Below are 21,141 nucleotides of genomic sequence, written 5' to 3' on the forward strand. Positions count from 1 at the left end.
GGGAGAGACAATACTAACATCTAGTGTAGAAAAGGTCACTAAAATTTAAAAAATACAGTCCAAATAGAATTATAATCTCATTCTGGGGGAGTTTCTTCCAACTGACCAGTGTTTTGGCTGGAGCACACCATAAGAACCAAACCTGGGACTCGTAATCTAATGGAAAGGATCAGCCTGAATTGCCTAGGATGGCCACGTCACTAGTAATTGAAGATAGTCCAAAGTTTCCCTTTTAATTATTCAACACTTTAACTCTTTCCTGTTGCTTAACATTTTCTCTAGTGGATCTTTTCAGTGGTATGTGGAGACAGGACGAGGGGAAACAGACATAAGCTACAGCATAGGAAGTTTCGCACGAATGTGCGTAAGAACTTCTTCACGGTGAGGTGACGGAGCACTGGAACAGGCTGCCCAGGGAGGTTGTGGAGTCTCCTTCTCTGGAGATATTCAAGTCTCACCTGGACGCCTACCTGTGCGATCGGTGTAGGGAACCTGCTTTGGCAGGGGGGTTGGTCTCGATGATCTCTGGAGGTCCCTTCCAACCCCTACAATTCTGTGATTCTGTGATTCAAAGAATTGAAAGATCCTAACTACTATAACAGATGAATCAGTTCTTAAAGCTGTTCCTAATCTCTCTCTCTCTCTTTTTTGTTTGCATTAGGGAAACTTGAGTATAGGATGAATCAACAGCAGACCATGTATGTCTGCACTGCATTGTGTCAATAAACCCTGAGTCAAATTCTCTAATTGCCTTGGATTGCAGCTGTAGAAAGTACAAAGATAAAAGGAATTCTCTACAGTAGCATAATTATCTAAAATGTTGTCCTTTGACATTCTATGACTTGGAGCATAGCACAAGTGAAAACTTACAAGAAGCAATGGTAACTTTATTGCTATTATGAAAGCTTTGAGGCTGTGTGGTTGTTAGGTTACTGAAGCAAAGTAGGGGTATAATAGATAGCCTCTAGTCATCCAAAATGGACAGTGATGGATGATGTAGTTTGGCCAGTTTATATATCTTTTCAGCATTTCCAGGTATGACATGGTACAGTCCTCAAGTGGAATCATCCTGGCTCAATAGTTCTACCTGAAACCTTTAGGTAAGATCTAGTCTCAATGTGATAAAGACATATTCTGAGATATATGGATGATATATGGATGATATATGGATGATATATGGATGATATATGGATGGAAGATACTACACAAAAGATCATTTAGGGATGGAAACGTATAAAATATTTTTTAGTAATCTATAGTATACGTACATAAATGTACATACGTACAGAATTCACATATATTTTATGGATTCTTTAACATGCTGCATAGAAGATAACTTAGGAAATTTCCATAAATTTCTGAAAGGATTTCAAACTTTGAGAGAAAGAAGCATTTTATCCAAGATTATTTCCTCATGTCTTTGTAACAGGATTCTTCAAGTATTGTATTTGGTGATGGATATTGTTGAGGAATGAAATGTGTTCATATTATCTAACTTTATTATAGTGATTGCTAAATGAGCATAAAGTTTTTTTGCTCAACTGTTCTCAGCAGAGAAGTTTAATCTCCCTCAGACAAAAATAAATTAATGGTGAAATAATTTTAGCTACGTATTTCCTTCTGTTGTATTTTCAGCCATGAAATATGTCAGTTTTCCCTAGAGGCCAACATGAAATTTTACCTTCAGTTAAAGAAACCAGAAGTCACAGAGATAAACCCTAATTCTTGAAACCTATCCAGATAGTGATGGATGTATGGATGTTCCAGTGTAGATTCAAATGCCGGCTTGGTCACACAACCTCTAATACAAAGCAATTCAAGGAAAGGGGAGTATGGAGAGCCACAATGGCTATCTCGCCAATCTCAATCTAGAAGCAATCTGGCCATGCTCACATAGGACAGATCTGGCAAGTCTGGATGAGAGAGAGGTGTGCTAGCTCAAGGAAATGTTGTAAGGTGCTGCTTTGCCCTGTCCAAATAGTGATTTTTAGCAATGTTGATTGCTATTAGGTGATTCAAGGCTCTGAGCTGCAGTATAAAATCTGGAGGTACTTTTGCTCCTCAAATCCTTTCTGCCCTCACATCTGCATGTTAGGACTGCGAGGTCTTCGGGCACAGCCTTTCTGTCAATGTACTTTTGTACTACAGTTTACCTGACCTCAGCAGAGTCACGCTGCTTGTGGGTGGCAATAGATCCTTGTCTGACTAATGTAACTTTGCTGCAGTTGGTCATGACTCCATAAATACACTGGTTTCCATTGCTACTAGGTAGTTTATTTATTGACTTCAACCTAATAAACCTCCAGGACTTGATCCGTCCTTCCCTACAGAGCTTCTTTCTGCTGATGTATCACAATAGCAGTGATCAAAAATCATTCCCTCCCTAAATCTGCACATTGAGGAATCAGAAGAACTGTGGAGAGTCCTGCCTTTGCCCATCAGTTCCTCCCTCAGTCAAATCAGACTGCATAGATTGACAGTACAATAAATACGAGTTGTATTTTGGGTGAGGCTTCTCCTGTGGGTGGGGGAGAGCACAGGTCATTGAGTGTGAAGAACTTATTTTCACAGTCAAATAAACTGTAATATGTAAGTTGGGTTTGTCTTGTTCCATAAATATGTGAGTATTCAAGCCACAGGAGGAGTAGAAGACAAGCTGGCACTGCCTATCAGTAAATGATGACTATGGGGAAGTAAGAGATGGCATCCCCTAAATAGGAGGAAGTTATTCAGTGCATGAAGCTGAAGTCCTACCAACTTATATCCCTGCCTGCCCTGACGATGACCCAAAGCAGAGAGCAGGGTTGCACAGCAGGAAATAAAAAGGTTAGGCAGGCATGAACCGGTCACAACTGTGGGACATGAAGCTGCAGCCTGTGGCAGGTATTTCCATTGTAACAGCAGCATATGCGGTGTGTCAGCTCTCTGGCACCTGTCTTTGCTGTGAGATTTCCTGTGCGACAACTTCTGAAAAAAAATCTATCTGTTCATAAACTACAAACCTTGCCATATGGCTGCTGTACAATGAATTGAGGCACGTAGAGATGTTTTTTCTGCTGCCTGGTGCTTACCACCCTACAGAAGTTTTGTTTTTGCTTAATCCGCTACATAACAAAAAAGAACTTAAAGTCTTGCATCTCTGGGCTTCATTAAGTCGGTCTCTGTTCAGACAGACTGGGCTGAAGATGTATGTTAAGCAAATCAGAAGGAATATCTGTATGCATTCAACCGAAACCAATTTGTTCTCCAAGCTTTATTTATCACTCCTGACACATACATTTCAAAAGTGTTATACTGCAGGAACTTTTATTCTAAGGCTCCTGTGTAGAATCAGTTGCAAGATTAAGGGTTGCTTGTTAGAATATTTTTCTCTGAGAGAAAGTTGTAGACATAAGGAAGTGCTAGCTGTATAAGTCCTTGGCAGTGGATGCATGTGCGTAGTCAGAAAATTTGTATCTTGAATCTCAAGTGGGAGTCGTCAGCTCTCTCAGCTAAACCCCACTCAACAACCCTCCATTACTGTATTTTGCATAATAATGAGATGGCAAAAGCAAGCCACTATTTAAAAATGGTGTGTGATTGTCCCAGCCTCAGCCAGACCTGCTGATGCTGCAGTATTGGAGTATGGTTGTACACAGCTTCCTCTGCGTCATCGTGGGGGATAAGAAGGCAGAGGAATTCATCTATAGCAGAGAAATGAGGATGCACTGAGCCAGCCACCTCCTCTGCATCAGAAGGCTAAGTCTCACAGTAACGAAGATGTAAGAGGAATTGAATAACTAAGTGCAGTTCCAACTTGGCTGTAGTCTCCCTGCGTACTCTGACCGACCAAAGGGGTGCCTCAAAGTGCTGACTGAGGATTGGAAAAGGAAGGGAGTACAAACTTGCCAGTCTGTAGCAGACTAGTACATTTTTTCAGCAGCTCAAGCCTTCTCAAATGCTCAAGAACTATTTGCAGGAGACTATTCTCCAGATAAATGTAACCTTCCTTTCTGCTGGCCTCAGACTACGACAAAACACTTTTGAAATCCTGAAATATCTGTTGCCATTTCAGCTTCTGACTGTAATTTTAGAGAAATTGGAGATTTTTTCCACTGGAGCTCATTTAGCCCCACAGCTATTACTGTTCTAGTGCAGACTCGTTTGCCCCCTCTATCTAGCGTTTTAGTTTAGGTCTTTCTTCCCCGTCTTTCAGTAGCTACCAACAGACTGCTCTTGCTCGGTTGCGCCGGGAGGTGGCATCGTGTCGGCCCTGCAAAGAGGTGGCAGCAGCTGGATGGCAATCAGCAGGGGCTGTGGAACTGCTAGGAGCCAGCCTTGTTGTCCATACACTCTGAGAGGCTGCTCCCAGAACAACAACAAAACTCCAAACGGCCTTTTTGGATTTCAACACATTTCAGTTCCTTCTGGTCCGTAGGATGCAGAAGGCAGCAGATTCAGTGGAGCTGGCTTTCCGTCCTTCCGTTCCTCACCAGCCCTTTCCTCCTGTGTTTCACGGTTAGCTGTGAATGTTGAGTGCCATACAATACTTGAGTACTTGAGCTGTGACGCTGAGTATAGTCAAGCCTTATCAAGCTTGTAAATTGCTGCTGTGTTTGTCTTAAATCACTGCTTTATTTATCTAGAAATGGATGTACTTATGACTAAGTTTCTGTATAGCTTCATCTTGTACTTGCAGTACCAGGGAGTAATATTTCTCCCAGCTAAAAGACATTCTATTAAACCACAGCTAAATTTAAATTTAATGATTAAAAAATGAAAATGTAGAGAGAAAAATGAGGACTACTTAATAGAGCACAACAGTTCAGAGCTCAGCCCAGTGATCAAATTGTATGTTACTGCCTTTTTCTGAATCACAGGCTCCAAGGTACAGCTTCCAGAATAGTACCTGGGGAATGTACTCTGACTGCTCTGGTGTATTCATGAGAAACAGAGCACAGAAAATCTGAATACAGATCAGTCAGAGAGAGCAAACAATGTTGTCTCAGTTAAGAGCTGTGGTTCATATGAGGCAGAGTGTAGAATATTGTCAAGAATTCAGGATTATGTTTTAGATGCCTACTACTACAATTCAGGATGTCTGGGCTGTCTCCCAAGTCTCTATTTTCCAGCCATAGAAAACAGTAATGCAGACCTGGAGGAAGCAGCAAAAATGACGAAGTCCCTCTGGAATCACAGCAGCTAGACAGTCATAGAGATTCTGTGAGTCTTTCTCTGATAGGAAGTAAAGAAGATAAAGAGTCGCTCCTTCATCAAAGAGAAACCTCTTTACCAAGTCTGTCTCCTCTGACTCGGGCACCATCTGGGCTGTTAAAGGAATGTCCCTTTGTTGCTAATTCTTTCCTTATGACTTTCAACAAGTCCTACATCTGGGGAAGAATAACTGTACATATCAGTACAGATTAGGGGCTGACCTACTGGAGAGAAGCTCTGCAGGGATTGACCTGGGTGTCCTGGTGGAGAGTGGGCTGGCCGTGAGGCAGCAGCGTGCTCTTGTGGCCAAGAAAACCAATAGTATCCCGGGAGGCATTAAAACGAGTGTGGCCTGCAGGTCGAGGGAAATGATTCTCCTTCCCTACTCTGCCCTGGTGAGATCACATCTGTCCAGTTCTGGTACCAGAAAGACAGAGAACTTCTGAAGGGAGTCCAGCAGAGGGCAACAAAGATGATGAGGAGTCTGGAGCATCTCCTGTATGAGGAAAGGCTGAGACACCTGGAGAAGAGAATACTGAGAGGGGTTTTATATTCATTTACCTACCTCATACTAGAGCTTTATAGAGAAGTAAATGACTTTACATCTCTTATTTAGCATCTGCTTGACAAATTCTTCTTGTCCCTCTCTTGTTAAGGTAGAAACTATGACACTCAAGTCCAGGAGCACAATCTTGCTGTGCAGAGGAAAGCAGCAGTGCCTCCTGAAGCCGCTGGTGCAAATGGCACCTGGAGAGAAGCCATGCTTCTAGGCTAGCACACATCCTTTCATAGCAGTCCTGGTTCTGGTTGTGGCCACAGCAAATGCTGCAGAAGTCTGAACTATGAGCTCTATGGATAGCAATCTGGGTATTTAATCAGAAGGCAAATGTAGCTCTGAACACTGATGATGTAGCCCCAAGCAGCAGAAATTAAAGATTCAAAAATATGTTCGTTGGTATCAGTATAACTAAGTAATATGGGGGAGAATACGGTTCTGCAGGAGATGGCTTTGGCATGCAGCCTCTTTCCTTGCTCCAAACTGTAACCCAGCCTGGCTGGGTTACTTGAAATGGGATTTGATTATGGTCTGCCAGCCAGAGCCTCCTCTGCTGTGCCTGACTGCACAATATGAGTGTGTCAGGATGAATTCACTGCAAGGGACACTGTGTTGAAGTCAAGAGGGTTGCACTAAGAACAAAGTCAGCCCATCATTAAGCTATTTTCAGGGTGAATTAAGTGCTGATGTAGGCAGGCACAGGTCCCAGAAGTTTTCTGGGAGACTCAGGCCTGCCATCCTGGCAGTGCCTTGCCCTGGGACCTGGCAAATAGTTCAGTGCTTCTTGTCACATGACAATTCTCTGCAGAGAGAGATGTCAGTGAGAACAAGTATCACAAATGTTTGTAGCTGTGGAGAAAACTTTACAAATTTAAGCAGAATATGTCACTGATAAACTACTACTTTCTTGGGACTGCAAACAATATGGAAAACTATGTCTGAGGGATCAACATGCAGTTATCCCAACAAAGTCACTTATGTTGCTACCATAGCAATGTATCTGTCAGTTCCATTTTGTCACTGATATTACAGAGGCATCTAGTTAATTTACTTGTCTCATCATCCCTAATTGCCTTCTATTCCAGCCTGGCTAGCACTCATTGCCCTTCCTTCCCACTGTTCTCACTGTCTGATTAGGACAGCTCCTGCATACCCATGCTGAGCTATCAGAGTGGGGATCAGAACGCATGAAGCCAAATACGTGAAGCAGTCTAGTGAAACCTGATTTAAAATTAAATATATATATATGTTTTATATACATATATATATATAATATAAATATAAACCCAGATATTGCTCCAAATGTTGCATCATTTTAGCAACCATTTATAGATGAAAAAAAGGAACAATTTTCGAAGTTATCTACTACAAAGCTTTAGGGCAACGTATTGATCAGATATAGAAATCAAGGGCCTAGTTGCAAAATGGAGGCTCAAAATATTCCATGAGATCCTCAGCAGTATTCTAGCGTTGTTTTTTGAGATTGCCTTCTAGGATTGTTTTTTAAGATTTGGTGCTCATTTTTCTTCTTTTCTGTAGAACAGAAGGTTTTGAAAAAGAACAACTTTGGCTACCAAATCTCTATCTCTTAATGTATACAAGCACAATATCATTTCCCCACAGGCAGCAGAAGCCAGTGTCAGGAACAGATCTGGACGGGTAGGAAGATATCAGTGGAGTGGCATTTTTCTAGATCCTAGCAACAAATCAAGTATTAGTGTTTTTAGTGGTAGTAGGCATGCTATTTTACTGAAGATCAGTTGTGCAATGGGAGGCTTCTGTCCTTTAGTATTAATAAACCTGAAATACGGATCACAAAGCACACAAATAAAGCTCTATCTGTTTTGCAAAACCTAGTGGACTTCATGCAGACAATGGCTTGAAACCACACCCAGGGTCTGTAAAGCCTCTGCTTTCCAGATAGCCTCACTCTCTGTAGGTAGTGTCTCTTCTGCTGTCATTGCAGTCTTACTATGCTGAGCTTTTCTAAAGGGCAGAAACATAAGTATTAATCTGTAAACAGTATTGAAATATTCAGTCATTAAGTGAATGGCTGAGATTGTACGTGCTGAAGTGCAGTTCCTGGCATCTGGGATTCCTCAGAGAATGCTGTGAAAAACGGTTTTATTATTCAAACTAACTGTTCCTTCAGAGATCATGGAGGAGGGGGTGGGTTCGTTCCCTAAACTGAGGGAATTTCAGATGGTAAGTAATGTATGATGGAGAGACCACAAGTGGAACCCAGCCAGGTTCTGATTATACCGGTTCAGATCAGCACAAAAGAATCAGTGACCTGCTGGATTTAAATGCTCAGCTTTACTGGCCTGATTCTACCTTTTATGTTAAACCTCATCAATGCTTCGTTTACGCCATTTTACAAGCCCTTTGCCTGATTGAGGCTATAGAGAACGAGCCGAGCACACACTGTGGCTCAGGAGACGCAGCACTGCTGATGTCAGGAAAGCCCCATCCCCTCCTCCTTCTGTGGGATTTGACTCTGGATGCACACACATCTATAGGACAGCCCTGGGAGGTGGCAGCCTTCAAACTGTCCTGATTCATGTGTAAATACCCATCTCTTACTCATCTGCAGCCCTGGTCAGCTATTATGATAGGCGACTGAGATATGTGAATGTGGGAAGCACAGGAAATAAACAACAGAAACACATTTACTTGTGTGCATGAATTTACCGTACCCTGAACAGATGCAGTGCATACAGCTTTACCTGCTGAATGAGACTGTTAGGACAGGCATGTTTATACGACCACAGTTTGCCCCTCTTTGCTTTTTGATATTTTTACCCGCCTGTAAAATGAGATGTCTGTGATCCAGTTGTGGGAAATTAGGCTTAGAAGCACACCCTGAGTGCAATTAAGTACAACTCCCTGGCAGACCGGGCAGCATCAGCTTTGCAATGACTGTAACTTGACTTCCAGTTCAGAATAAGAAGGCTTCCAGTAACTCAGCCATCACTCCATCCATTTCCTTTGCCCTGGGCTGTGCAGGATTTGTAAGGGATTTGGAATTTACTTTATATCCTGTCTTCTATTTAATTTTATAGACTTACGTGAAACACTTTTCCATGTTTGTACATACTTTGATGTAAATGAGGGAGAACAAGAAGTCTAGTAAGATAAAATAGTCATTTAAGAGGACTGTGTATTTAAATAAAGACAAGACAGCTGATCTCAGCACCAGAGAAACAAGAATGATGCTAGGCAGAGTTCCAAATTCTGCTAGACTCCATACAGAAGCTGAGTTTTAACAATTTTCCTCTTAGCTGTTTGGCACTGAGCAAGACAGCATTTCTGAATCTGCTTCTGTAGAATGAGATAAATGTATCCATTCATCTACTTTACTAAGTTTGAGCAGATTTAAGTCCTCTCTGAACTAAGGGCCTGATTCTCCTTTTCCTCAAATTGCAATCAGCCATAACGCTGTTAAAGCTCAGTTCAAGTGAAAATAAAAAGGACATTTTCTCAGTGTCCGTGAAGTAGAATGAATCTATAGTTTCTCTTAGTGTTGATTCCTTGGTAGCTGGGGGTGACTTTTTCTGTGCAATAACTTTCACATTTTGTTGTGACATGCTTTGCCAAAAGGCAATTAAACCACAATGTTTGGCAGTGTATTCTAAAACCTTTCTAATGCCAGCACAACTTCTGCAGAATTTGTTTAATACACTCATCCACTTATTTAATCTTTGTGCTGAAGGTGCTTAGCCACCTAGTATCAAGTATTACTTACACTGCAGTCCCTAATGAGGTAGGGAAAATAATTTAGGTGTAAATGGTATTGTTAGCTAAGAAGTTATGTGTAGATTTGTACATGTGCATAAATGCACTCTTATACAACTTCTGCTCACAGCACAGAAGGGAAGAATGTGGCATATGCGTATTTCCACAAATAAGGATGAAGGTTTTTTTAAGCTTTCCATAAATAAACTACAACTGGGAGCTAAGAATGAAGCAGAATTTCATCATGAGGGGGATTAATTGTCTAAATCTCTGAGGAGAGCAGGGTTGTTCTAGACATAGAAATGATTTTTTTTTTTAATATTATACTTGAAATATTAAATGTAGTTGGATCAATATGACAGGCTGGTTGGTAAACACTGTTCTTGATTGTGCTTTTCTCTTGTTAGTTCTACTGTGTTGTGTTTTAGATGCATCTGTGTCTCCAATTGTGTTTAGTGATCAGTCTAAGAAGCACTAAAAACTGTCTCCCACATACCTGAGTTATGGTTGTATAGGTGAGAAAGATCTCCAGTTTATGAACATCCCCTAAGCCCAGCAGGGCTCCTGGCAGCCTTGCTGTTCATGAAATCTATCTTTGTCACAAATAGCAAATCATGGGCTATGGAATATTGCAATCTCATTATGGGATGTCATCCTGCAGCACAAATACATTATTCTCAGTGGATTTACAGACAGCCTAGCCAACGTTGCCACCAGAACGTGACAGATGTACTGGGTCCAGATTTACACTGAAACATGATTTACGCTTGTCAGGACAGTGGCAAGAACAGGCTGCAGAGAAGACGAGAAATACTGTCGAGTTTCTCCTTCATGGTTCCTTAGACACCATAATCCCTGTCCTAAAGCATGAAGGGGGGAGGGAGAAGCTCTCCCTTGCTCTTTCAGATACAGAAGAGTGTAGGGAGTAACATTCTACTCAGAATTTCTGACTGTGGGGCCTGAGCTATGCCTTTCATTTAATCCAAGAACTGGTCGCCCTAAGAGGGGGAAACATAAATTGTCTGGGAATGATGGTAAATCAAACTGAAACAGGGAAATCTGCTCTGTGAGAGCCTAAAATAAATGTGAGCAGACCTTCGGGCATCTGTGAGATGAGACAAATGAGGAAGGAAATGATCCACTTAGAGCTAGAGGAGTCCAGTTATCATAGTACCTTTGAGCGGATGGCAGAAAAGACCTTAGGGGATGTTTGCAGGGAAATGAAATAAATGCCACCCACAGAGCCTGCAGGACTGATGGCACTCAGTATCATCTTCGCTTTGTTGGGGAAAGCTAACGGGGAAGTCACTGTTTCTGGGACACAGAGAGGAGAACTTCAGTGCTTCTTAATGAAGGAGGCAATTAGAAAATCCTCACACATGAGGCGGAAATGTGAGGTACTGCAGGGAAGAGGACATGCTCTGTTTTCTGGAGGAAGAAGCAGTGAGGGAGCAGGGGAAGAAAGGATCTTGTCTGAGATGTAAGTAAAATCTGCAGAGAGAAATGTGAGTTGTGCAACTTACCCTGGGATCTAACTGATGAAAGGGGATACACTTAAACTTTTGCCTAAGGTTTGGATGGCCATGCCTTCCCAAAGCACAGTACTCTTTCACATGAACAGCAGTCCTCAGTGAAGTGCTGAAGTGAGCTCTCGATCCAAATTCAAGGTCTCCCTGCTTCAGTGGTCCTCTAGCCCAGCAGAAGATAAGCAAAGCAGAAGAGAGATGGCAAATTTCCAGCCAGGACCTGACTGCCTAATTTCCATTTCTCAGCTATGGGCATTTAAAGCCTAAAGGCTTTCTGAGTAGTGTCTGTGAAAACCAGGGTCTTTCCAATCCAGAGGGATTGTTTATGGCTCAGGTTTGCATAAATCTAGAGCTTAAATTTCCCATCTGTGAAATTTTAATGGGCAAACCTTGGAAATAAGAAAGTTCTGCATGGCTTTGCAGTAAAATCCAAGACTCAGAGATTTATGTTTTAAATATGAGATCTCCTCTGTGCAAAGTCACAGTCATCTACAAGGTGAAAAAAGTGGAAAGAAAATGAAAATTAAATGAAAAAAAAAATCCAAACCCTGCACGAAAGCAAAAATCTGTTAACAGATTACACTTTTTTTTCTGTGGTCACCAGTGCAAATAGTCTGGTTTCTTGGATAGATGGGAGTAAGAAAGATGACCAATTGCTCCTGTGTTTCTACTGGAGATACTTTCTGTTGCACTGATTCATGCTGAGCCTTAAGAACTAAGAATAAGGAGGAGAATAAGAATAAGGGGACGAACCCTTGAAATGCTGAAGAAAAAATTCCTACCAAAGAGAAATTGATAGTGTTGCCTATGAAATGGCAATATAGCATTCATTTACAAATGCAGTATTACAATATTATATACTTCCTCTCTCTAAAACACAGCAGGCTTATATTCGTTGTATAATCACATTGTTTTCCTAACCCAGAGAGATGGAAAATCACACGCCCACCTGGGAAATGAGCATATCTAATGACAAAGTAGCTGCAAAAGCAGCATGTAGACGTTGCTATGTCTCATTAGGTCAGACTAGAGAAAATCCTCAAATTAGATCTCTACAGCCAGTATTGCAGCATGATTGGTGTGGGTCCTGTACAAGGAACGAAGCAGGGCTCTTCTCCAGCCAGCCCCAAGTGCTCACCTCCCCAGCTGCCAGCTACTTAGCCCAGCACCCAGAGCTCATCCGCTACATCAGCAGCAGAGCAAGGGCAGGGACCCAGAGCAAGGGAAGAATCCTGCTGCTCAGCAGCCAGGCTATAGGAAAGGGCTGCTATGTTGCTCAAGGCTGTTGTTTAGAACCCAAATCTCAGATCCCAGTAGATCCAAACACCGTCATCTTTGTACTGCCTGCAGTGCTTTGCTAGCAGTGTCCTCTTCTGGTGTGCTTTCCCACTTAAGCTGATGCTTTGTTACTTCATCCTGAGTTCTGTTTCATGGGAACCCATTGCAGCCGAGTGAGGTCAGATTTACCTTAAAGTCTTCAGTGCACGTTAGATCAACTCCAGAATGTGCTGATAAATTACCGGTGAGTTTTGCTGTGAAGTTTGTTGTCTGTAGTACAAGGAAAGGGTACATTTTATTTATGGGTGATAGGCCTGTGAATAAATATAGTTAATAGTGCTCATATTCCCAACACTTACTGCTGCTCCACAATAAAAGTGAAGTGTTTCATGACAGATAGAAGTATGGCAAGGCAAAGACTGACCTTTTGAGACTCTGGAAACTTCCTAGATCTTTCACTCTATGTGGATATGTGTATTTCTAATGGCTGTGGCTAAAGCATGACTTCAGGAAAGCTTCTTCAGTACTTGATTTTGAGAAGAGGTGAGAAAAATATCTGCAGAGTTATCCAGAATGGTCAAGAGTGATCAGACTCAATTATGGTGAGACTGCAGGATAAAACCTACCCTGTCCCTCATGTCTTGAATCTCACAACATTAAGTTTAAATACGTGGAAGAATCCCTAAGGCCATTCATCTGTAAATCAACCCATGACAAATGGTAAAAATGTAAGATTTTTACAGGCCTTCCATGTGGATAGTGAAAAAATAAACTAAAATTGTGAATTTCAGTTCTTTGAAAGTCTCCTTTCCTGCAGCACTGACAGGAAAGCGATGCTGGGTGAGTGTGGGTTCAGGACACTCCATCTGGTCAGTATTGCCTTATTTCTTTGTTGTTCCTTTTCAGACTCTAGCCCTATGTTTCTGTGAGCGCTCTCTGAAACAGAGATTGTCCTTTTGACTCTCTTTCTTTTACTTTTTTTTAGCACATAAACAGTGGTGTTTAAACTCACACATTTGGCTGCTGGAAATAAAACTGATTAGATATGATCTGTTTATAGGGAAGCGTTTCCTGTTCTGAAGATGTGGCAAATGAAAGGATTTAGGGAATTCTCTTGCTCTGCGTCCTGCTCCAGGGTACTTACCTGCCTGACTATATTAGTGCAACTATATGTGAGGCCTACACTAAGAAATGCAATAGGGGACTTATCTGGATTTTAGAAAAGTAAAATGACTGAAGAATGAAAATATATATACACAGTTAGCCCACTGAGCAGATTCTCAGGCTCAAGATCAGCTGGAGGACTTTGTAGCAGCAAATGAATGGAAAAAAAGCAGTAGGACTGGGCTGAGTGTGCATTGCTGCTAAGTAGTTGGTATTCTGAAATACAGCCAGGAAGTGATGCTCTGAAGTCTTGTCTTTCATTAACTTTCTCTATCACCCTATTTCAATTATAAAGCTTCCTATCCACTTAGTGGGAGCCAGCCATCTTTGTTCTGAGGAGAGCAGCTGGAGGTTAAGGAAGAGCAGGAGCACCTAAATAGGTGAAGGTACAAATCTGGGTCAGCAGAGACTGGACAGGACAGTTGTAAGACTCCCTTTCACTGTTTCAGTTTGCTGTCATGCTTCACAAGCACTGATCTATTTGTTTGTTTCATCTCGTGCAGAGCAGAGTGCAAGGGGATGGGTGCTCTGATGCCTGTGATGGGCCGAAGTTGATAAATCTTAGTTTGCTAATCTCTGCAGCAGGGAAAAGTGTCAGTTGAGGTAACAAGCTAACATGCATTTTGTCTCAAAACCTCTCCAGATAGAGGTGTGAGAGTGGCTTTTGTTCTGCCACAATGAAGAGGAGAATTGTCATGTATATTTGAAACACTGAAAGCAAGAACTGATCCTCCCTGTAAAATCCAGAGAAATTCTTTTGAACTCAAAGAAAATTGCTTCTGAGATCTTCTGATATCTCAAAGTGAAGACAGGATCAGGTCTTGCAAGGTGTGTTATGTCTATGAGATAAATTGCCAGTAGCAAATTAATTTTCATTTGATTCTGCCTAGGTGAGCCACAAGAATCCAGCCATCCCTGCAAATGTGTGTTCTGACACCGATAGAATCGTCCTTTCCTGTCTACTGCTTCTCTCCTGTCCTGAGTTGATTTGGACACAAACGACATCAGTTGCTTCCAGAAAGATTGCTGCCAAGGTAAGTGGATGTGGCAGAGCAGAGAAATTGCACAAGGACCTTGCATTTGTCTGCTTACCTCATGTTCTTACTTCACACATAACTACTGATGCATCTGATGGCTTCTAGGTATGAATGAAATTCAAAGATGTTTGCAGGCTGTCATTGCCACGTGACTACTTTTCCATCCTACCTTTAATTTCTTTAACTGAGCAGGCATGGATTCCTGCATTTACAGTGATTTTCACACACAAAATTGTATGTTTTCAGAGGCCTTTTTTCACACTGTGGCTTCACTGGAGAATGTGTGGTTGTTGACTGTATTCCATTCTGAGCTTAGGGACCCTCAAGTAATCCGAAAAACAACTTCCACTCCTCTGGCAGGAACACACAATACTGCTGGAGGGTGCCAAGTTCTGGTGGAACATCCCAACATAGCATAAACATATTACAGAAGGCAAGAAAATGTAGTTAGAGAAACCTGCCAGTGAGAAAATGAGTTTTAACTTACCCTGACATCTTCATTGTATGGAGCTATATGGGGAGAACTGCTGAGAGCAATCCAAATGTTGTAATAAATCATGCTGGTGTTATGGAGATGGACAGACAACTGATTGGCTGATCAATCTTTTGGCTATAATATGCAGTCATCAGTGTCAGCTCCCTAAAAGACTGCAAGGCACAGTTTCTATTACAGCTTTCCTGCTGGAAATTGAGTAAACATACTTTAAACAAAACAAAGAAAGAAATCATGGTTCATTAACAATAACTGAGCAGAACTGAGAAAGTAAGAGCAGGATAGCTCTAGGAATCAGGAGCTATTACCTGTGGAGACTATAGATAAAACCAGACAGAGTCACTGTGCATTATAGCCAAAATGTTGCTCAGATGGACATGTATCCATCTCTGCAACAATCATGCATTACGGTTCTGCCCAACTCTGCTTTCCTGTGACACAGAATGCAGGAGATGTCAATGGCTCAATACATTTTTTTGCAATATCCCTGAGTCACCCTAGCTGAAGGCATGATTTATTGCAGTTTTATCCGTAACATTTAGCAGCTAAGTCCTATGTCTATTTTTCTCTTGCATGAGCAGCTGATGGTCTTTCTTGTGCATACTCTAAGTCTTCATCTCCTTCTCATCCAGAAGCATGTTATTACATACCCTGCATAAAATCATCAATGGAACTCGAGAGATGGCTGGTTTGCTCAGTTTGATTTTCTGCAGAAGGGCAGTTCCTTTCTTTGGAACAGCATTGTACAGGCATCCCCAATTCTCCCAATCCCCCCAGAATGAAGAAGCCCGCTCTGCCCACCTTAAGACACAGTTCAGTCAGTCTGTATTTGTCTATTCATCAATGGAAAAAAAATCTGCACTGAATTGCTATCAAACTGAGCTCACAGTCATTGCCTATTTTCCCTCACTTGCCTCATTTCCTTCAGTTCAGCACTATGTATCCTTTTATTTCCTGCTTACATGGGGCCTACCTGCCATACATGAGTCTAATACAAACAATAAAAAGAGCAAAATTTACAACTGAGTTGCTGAGGTGTCTAAAGCTGTTCCAGTGTGTATTTTCTGATAATGAAGCTGATGTCTTAGTAGAGCTTTTGTTACCCCAGCCAGGATACTGAAAATACAAAATAGTGTATTAAAGCATCTTTATACTTCAACAAAGACAGTTCTGAGAGTTCTGCCCCTGGAGAACAGACCTGGGCCAATGCAGTGCAGACCTGCCAGAGGAATGTTTTCCCATGCTAGTGCCCAGTGACTTTAGCTGAGGATTTTATCAACACAGGGATTCAGTCATATTTTAGTACTGCAAAGCAGTGTGGGGGGAAAAAACACACACACACACACACACACACAAAACAGAAAAGAAAACAGCACAATTAAAAGGAACACTTCTGTGAAATTTGTTGTGCAAACCAACCTGTGAAGGACAGCAATACAATTTTTTTTTTTTTAGTGTAATTGTAACATATTGCCTATAAGGAATAACATGTATCAGCTTCAAAGTAACTATGATACACACACTGAAAGCTAAGTGGAGTGAATGGGGGGAGACAGAGATAAAACAGGCTGCTCTCCAGATATTATTCAGAAAATTGAAGTGAGTGGATGGAAGATATACATCACAAAAATAATCTATTACAGTCTATGTACTAGAGCAGAACTTTCACCCTTTTAAACTCTCATTAAAATGCAGCTATTTTTGTTTCAAAGGATTAATATGTTGGCTCTAAAGAGAGAGGGAAAATGTGATTCATGGTGTGCTTGAAATTAGATATTGTTAATTGAAAATAACTGTAGGCACTTACACAGTGCTTTTCACTCAAAATCTCAAAACTTTTTATTTATTTATTTTTATTTATTTATTTTTGAATGAAATTCATTCATGTAAAACAGCTGCTGAAGGATTGTGTGCAGCAAAACCTCACAGAGTGCTGTGGGAACTCTGGTATACCTACAGTTAGGCAAGCCTCAGCTATGGACAAAGGTCTTTTGAAAATGTGAGGTCTCGCTATCACATAGGAACAAAATACCTGCCTGTAAAGATAAAAGAAAATGACTTATGAAGGTTGGGCTGAATGAATGTTTGTACAGCTAACTGAAATGAGTCCTCTGGAAAAAACACAGTGGTGCAATTTGACTTCTGTCTCTGGGAAAATATTCATTGTGAAATGAGGATCTCATATCCATTGGTGAACTCCTGAACAAAATGAGCACAGAGAAGAAATTGTCAATGGTGTTTGTTGAGCACAGTAGCCTTTATAATGCTCTGAATCCTCCAATTTATCAGAGGGATGTGGAGAGGTTGGGGGAATTCAGAGCATCACAGTGTCCTCTGCAGTCAACAGCCACAGCGAAGTTCCCAAAGAACATCGATGAAAGCTCAGAGGTAGGCAGATTGTTTACGGAATTAAGGTCAGCAACACTCAATTCCCCTGCATCGCAAATAATGTCTGTGCTTGGCCGAGGGAAAATGGAGGCACACACAGTGTAATGGCTTGCCTCAGGTCACAGAAGAATTTAGTCCAGAGCAAGATGAAAAACCTTCCGTCATGTCCTTTCCCCCACCCCAATGACAAATGAAGGAGCACTGCTCATGAGTTATGGTAATTTCATAAAGCACAGAGCAAAAGTCTTTAAAATTAATTAAAGCAGAAACAGCTCAGAGAGTGCTCTGTTCTTTCTTGGTCTCTGGAGTATTACAATGGCATCTTGTAGTGGTGTTGTGAGGATTTACAGTTTACTTATACAGTACTGCCACTGACGTGTTGAAGATTTAGCTTTGTAAGCTATTTGTTTCTGAACTCATTGTGACCTACTTTAAGTTTGTTGCTAAGTGGCTGAGATTCAGACAGGCTGGGACACTGATGTAGTCAAATTCACACTTTAGAGGAAAATAAGTCATTGGGATCAATGCTAGGCCAGGAAATTTTGCAGTGTCCCACCGGATAAGATGAATCACTCTGGAATAAATTTGAGGAGGGCACTATGCATTGAGAGGAAGAATCTGCTTGAAGTGGAGAGAGCAGAAAGCTATTTTTCACATGGCTAATCGATGTGGTAATTCCAGCAGGAAGTCTTGTGACTGATGAGTGCATCTAATACCTCCAAAACTCTCCTGGGAATCAGAGATGGTGATCATTGATAAGCCATTTCTGCAGGCTTCTGCTGTTCTTTAAGGCAAAGGATGGTTTCTCACTGCCCTTCAAGCTTCTAATGACCTTCTTGTATCATCTGCTCGAGCCTACATCTACAGCTCCCACAAATAGAGATAGCTTCCTTTCACACTGTGTCCAGGAGGGCTGATAATTAACAGGGAAAGATATAGATCCAAAAATCAGAGAAGACAACTAGACCTAAAAGGATGTATTCTGCACCCAGCTTTGTCTCTGACGTTTCAGAGGAAAAACAAGCTGTAAGCTGCATGTGAACAGGCTAGTAACATTAAAACTCTTGGCTCTGAAGAGGCCTGGGATTGAGAAATGCCATCCAGAAGAAGCTGTTGTTCTCACTTCACTCTGAGCAGCTGTTAGCCTCAAAGAATTGTGGAATGGAGCATGCTGGATGGAAAACCATTAGGATGGGCAGAGGGCACTACCTGGAGTGGGCTTCTCATAGAACCATAGAAATGAAGGTCTGTGGACAAATCCCTCATACCAGAAGCCCAAGGAAGTCAATGGAATAGCTCTCATTGTTGTCAGCGAGGTCAGAATTTCACAGAGGCCTGACCCTTGACTTTATGTAGTCCAAAATGCAGGTCGTGGCCTCACGAGGGGAGCTCCCACAAACCGTGGCAGAGGAGTGATTTTTGTCTCTAAGTTCTTTCATGTGTCACCATGGCTTTTATGACGCTGCCTTCTCTCATATGTGTGACCTCTTCCCAAGGCTCTGCAGTGAGTTCCCTGCAGAGGCCATTAGTGCCTCTCATGGGGCAGCAAACAGAGCAAAAAGGGACAAAGAAACATTTAGGCTTCTCAGGAGCTCAGTTCAACACATTAGTAAAACCACTGCTGCTTCCTGAAAGAGATACAGGTGGGCATGGAGCAAAGCTGGTCCTCAGAAGGATTTTCAAGCACATGATGGGAAGAAAATAGTCATGTTTTTTCAATTAGCACTTTGCAAGTGTCCAGAAATGCCATGATCATCAGAGCTCTGAGTTCACTGCTTCCATGTGTTAATGCAGTGCTGCTGTGAGCAGCACCTCGCAAAGCACAAATCCCTGCCAGCACAGAGAACAAAAGTAGCAAAATCTCTGTGGTTGTTTGGCTCTAGCAGAAGGTGGAGTTTAATGTCCCACAGTAAAAATCACAAACAGCCCTCCTAATCCTTGTCCCTTGTTGTCTCCCAAAATTAAGTAAATTTCCCATGGAAATGAAAGGAAATTCTATCTGAATAAGCATCCAGCATTTACCAGCTTTACTTTGCTTAAGTAACCAAGGAGAATTTAAACTGATCATTTATTTTGCCATGGAAAAATCCCATGAACTGTAATAGAGGACACCCTGAAAGGCTTTTATCTCAATTACTGCAGAAAATTACAGAGAATTAGATCCTTTCTAATGGTTTTCTGAATCATCCTTTGGGATTTGATTGCGGGAATGTAATTCACTATTGAATTGTATAGACCAGTGGAAAAACAATTCCCATAGAAAAGTGTTCACTATCTATTAATGTCTATAGGGCTTCCCTATAAAGGGTTTCTAAGAGTCTTTATTTACAAGTACTTACAAGGTTCTATTTATGTTGTACACCTCTGCTTATAATGCACACTCATTAGGGTAAGAAAAGCAAGAATAGACAACAGAGACCAATGCCCTTGTTTACAGGAAAGAAGACTGAAATCACAAGAGACCATCCTTACAATCCCATGAAAATGAATCACACATAGCAAAAAAGAAAGAAAAAAACTGAGATTTTCATCCTGCTTGGAGTTCCTACCAGCAGACTCCTGCTCCTACCTAAACTCTCCAGCTCCAGGGAGGTGCAAAGAGCTTTACTTTGGATTACAGCTCTATGGACTAACGCTGTCTGTTGATAACAGAGTTTGATCATATCCTGAAAGCTTACATGCAAGAAGTAATGACTGCATATCTCATAGAGCAGTTACTGATCAATTCCTTATTTATTTCCTTTGGCTGAACACCATGCTCCCTTAACTTCCATTACAGATCCCTCCTGAGCACACTGCTTCTTTCTCCCCTAATAGTCATCACGGAGTTGGGACCACTGAACTCTGCTCTGCACCCTCACTCCCACCATTCAGTTAACAACAGTACCATGTGAGGTAAGCTGGGTGTTTATGGTGCTACTTAATGGCTCTCCAGTTTGTGATGGAAGTCCTTGCAATTCTTCCTGACTCTGAGCACCCTTTGCTGAGGGTGCTCATGGCATTCAGCCTTCAGGTCATCTCCTTAAGTTGCAGTCTCCTTAATGACATTGGTACTGCAGGGGATGGAGCTTCTGATGTGGAGATGGTTTGCATGTCATTTCTTCAGCAAGGAAATGACAGTGACAGGAATGCTGTGCCCAGAACTGAGCCCTGGAGCAAAGCTATCTCCAGTTGCATCTGTTTCGCTTAAGCTGCTTTTTTTTTTTTTTTTTCTTTTTTTACATCCTGGTGGATTCTTGCATTCAAAGCATGATGGAGCGCTGTCATGGATTTGGTGTATTTAGGAGTGATGCTGATCTTCTCTTCCAAACTCACTAGTCAAGAGACTTATTGTATTGCAATATCTGCTTTGGGATTTTTCCATTTCTGGTGAGCATTTCTGTTCTCTTTTCTGCTTATGCCAACTGCTTTTGCTCTGTTGCTATGAGTATGATCCCCAAAGGAAAAGTCCTTGCTGATTGCAGTTGTAAGCTTTTCAACAGATTTGTTATTCTACCACCTGATGGGGACATGCTGAACAGTGCCTGACACCAGTGCTGTGCTACAGTTCCCCTGAGTTTTAGCAGTGCAGCTAAGGCTGTCAGATGCAAGTGTTTGCAGAGCTGAGAACAACAGAAGTCATAGCAAATGTCCAGACATTCATCCTCATTCACCTCTTATGAGTTTACAGCAAGAACTTGCAGTGAGATTGGAAAGAAAGGAGACAGCAACAATATCAGGATTTGCCCGCGTCTGCAAAACAGCCTGGGATGGAAAGGGAAATGCAGTGAC

The 21,141-nt window shown here is 41.7% G+C and overlaps 1 protein-coding gene across 5 annotated transcripts in view; it reads left to right on the forward strand.

Moving 5' to 3' along the window:
- Positions 1-21,141, forward strand: part of MB21D2 (Mab-21 domain containing 2) — an 82,869-nt gene that overhangs the window by 3,294 nt on the left and 58,434 nt on the right. For 2 of the 5 annotated variants that reach the window (XM_019619024.2, XM_010716731.3), the window contains 2 exons: positions 14,343-14,486; positions 20,150-20,265. The gene's annotated coding sequence lies outside the window, so the exon portion shown is untranslated. Of the gene's footprint in view, positions 1-804; positions 1,101-14,342; positions 14,487-18,881; positions 19,014-20,149; positions 20,266-21,141 lie in introns of those variants that run through there. The other 3 variants (XR_794788.2, XM_010716729.2, XM_019619025.1) reach the window with 3 other exon arrangements.

The sequence above is a fragment of the Meleagris gallopavo genome, chromosome 11, assembly GCF_000146605.3.
Source record: "Meleagris gallopavo isolate NT-WF06-2002-E0010 breed Aviagen turkey brand Nicholas breeding stock chromosome 11, Turkey_5.1, whole genome shotgun sequence".
Taxonomy (NCBI): domain Eukaryota; kingdom Metazoa; phylum Chordata; class Aves; order Galliformes; family Phasianidae; genus Meleagris; species Meleagris gallopavo.